This window comes from Arachis hypogaea, chromosome 9 (assembly GCF_003086295.3).
Source record: "Arachis hypogaea cultivar Tifrunner chromosome 9, arahy.Tifrunner.gnm2.J5K5, whole genome shotgun sequence".
Lineage (NCBI taxonomy): Eukaryota > Viridiplantae > Streptophyta > Magnoliopsida > Fabales > Fabaceae > Arachis > Arachis hypogaea.
Window position 1 is genome coordinate 45,996,743 of NC_092044.1, and position 2,936 is coordinate 45,999,678.

Consider the following 2,936-nt stretch of genomic DNA (forward strand, 5'->3'; position numbering starts at 1 on the left):
TAAGTTTGATGTGTTTATCCGTGATCACTAAACCAATACCCACTAAGATCATGGCTCCTAAGGGAAAATAAACCACTCCAAAAGGCAAGAAAGAGAATATTCCAAAGCCACTTTGGAATCAAGGGAAGTTCTTAACCAAAGAACATTCAGACCATTACTACAAAATAATGGGTCTAAGGTCAGTGATCCCAGAAGTTAAATTCGATCTAAAAGAAGATGAATATCCAGAGATCCAAGAGCAAATTCGAAACAGGAGCTGGGAAATCCTAGCTAATCCTGAAACAAAGGTGGGAAGAAACATGGTTCAGGAATTCTACTCTAATCTGTGGCAAACAGATAGGCAGAGAATAGCTGGAACTGCCTTCTATGATTATTGGACCTTGGTCAGAGGGAAGATTGTTCACCTTCACCCTGACAAAATCAGGGAGATCTTTAAGCTACCTCAGCTGAAAGATGACCCAGACTCCTTTAATAGGAGAATGATGAGAACAAATAAGGGATTGGACGAAATTCTAGAGGACATATGCCTCCCTGGAACCAAGTGGATAACCAGCACCAAGGGTGTCCCAAATCAACTCAAGAGAGAAGATCTCAAACCAGTCGCCAGAGGCTTGCTAGACTTCATTGGGCGTTCTATACTGCCCACTAGCAACCGCTCTGAAGTCACCATCAAAAGAGCAGTAATGATCCATTGCATTATGTTGGGAAAAGAAGTGGAAGTTCATCAGCTGATTTCTTGTGAACTTTACACAATTACAAACAAGAACTCCAAAGATGCCAAATTGGCTTATCCGAGCTTAATCTCTATGCTCTGTAAAGATGCTGGGGTGAAGATGGGAGTAACTGAGTATATCTCAGTTGAGCGACCAATCACCAAAAAGTCAATGGAAGGACAACAAGTGCATGATGACTCCATCAAGAGGAAAGCACAGGAGTTCTTCCCGAAAATCCCTCAAATTGAATACTGGGAGCGCCTTGAAGCATCTGTCCCCAAATTGCAAGAAGCTATGGAGCAACTAAAGGAAGAATAGCAAAATCAAAATAGCATGCTTTGCAAACTGCTTAAGGAACAAGGAGAGCAAGGGCGTGAACTGAGGGAACTGAACCTTCAGAAGCTGTCTCTTGAAGGGCCAAGCACTCCATAGATTAAAGGAGCATCCACCTCCCAAAATAAATGTTGTTGAGTCCTAATCTTTGCCTTAACTATGTGATAATTATTCTTATTAGGAATTTACCTTAGAAAATATTAGTAGTAGTAATTAGTATATCTATTTTGATTTTATCTCCAATTAAGCTATAATTTATTTTTCTCACCATCATCAATCATAAATAAAATAGTAGATTTTTAGAATAAAGAGGCAATATTTTTTCGAGTTTTTAATAAGGAAAATTCTAATTATTTAGATGTGGTGGCAATACTTTTTGTCTTCTGAATGAATGCCTGAACAGTGCATATTTTTGATATTGAATTTTATGAATGTTAAAATTGTTGGCTCTTGAAAGAATGATGAATAAGAGAAATATTATTGTTGATTTGAAAAATCATGAAATTGATTCTTGAAGCAAGAAAAAGTAGTGAAAAAAAAGAGAAGGAGCAGTAGAAAAAGCCAATAGCCCTTTAAACCAAAAGGCAAGGGTGAAAAGGATCCAAGGCTTTGAGCATCAATGGATAGGAGGGTCCAAGGAAATAAATCCAGGCCTAAGCGGCTAAATCAAGCAGTCCCTAACCATGTGCTTGTGGCATGTAGGTCCAAGTGAAAAGCTTGAGACTGAGTGGTTAAAGTCGTGATCCAAGGCAAAAGAGTGTGCTTAAGAACCCTGGACACCTTTAATTGGGGACTTTAGCAAAGCTAAGTCACAATCTAAAAAGGTTCACCCAGTTATGTGTCTGTGGCATTTATGTATCCGGTGGTAATACTGGAAAATAAAGTGCTTAGAGCCATGGCCAAGACCCATAAAGTAGCTGTGTTCAAGAATCAACATACTAAATAGGAGAATCAATAATACTATCTGAATTCTGAGTTCCTATGGATGCCAATCATTTTGAATTTCAAAGGATAAAGTGAGATCCCAAAATTGTTCGGAAGCAAAAAGCTACTAGTCCCGCTCATCTAATTAGAATATGAGCTTCACTTAAAACTCTGAGATATTATTGCTTCTTGATTTCTTTTTATCCTATTTTATTTATCTAGTTGCTTGGGGACAAGCAACAGTTTAAGTTTGGTGTTGTGATGAGCGGATATTTTATACGCTTTTGGGGGTAATTTCATATAGATTTTAGTATATTTTAGTTAGTTTTTAGTATATTTTTATTAGTTTTTAGGCAAAATTCATATTTCTGGACTTTACTACGAGTTTGTGTGTTTTTCTGTGATTTTAGGAATTTTCTGGCTGAAATTGAGGGAGCTGAGCAAAAATCTAAATCAGGCTGAAAAAGGACTGCTGATGCTATTGGATTCTGACCTCCCTGCACTTGGAATGGATTTTTTTGGAGCTACAGGAGTTTAATTGGCACCATCTCAATTTGGTTGGAAAGTAGACATCCAGGGCTTTCCAGCAATATATAATAGTCCATATGCGTGAAGATAAATGATGTAAACTGGCGTTTAACGCCAGTTCCATGTTGCATTTTGGCGTTGAACGCTAGAAACAGGTTGCAAGTTGGAGTTAAAAGCCAGAAACAGGTTACAACCTGACGTTTAACTCCAGAAATAGCCCATGCACATGAGAAGCTCAAGTCTCAGCCCCAGCACACACCAAGTGGGCCCCAGAAGTAGATTTCTGCACTATCTATCTTAGTTTACTCATTTTCTATAAACTTAGGTTACTAGTTTAGTATTTAAACAATTTTTAGAGACTTATTTTGTATCTCATGACATTTTTAAATCTGAACTTTGTACTTTTTGACGGCATGAGTGTCTAAACTCCATTGTTGG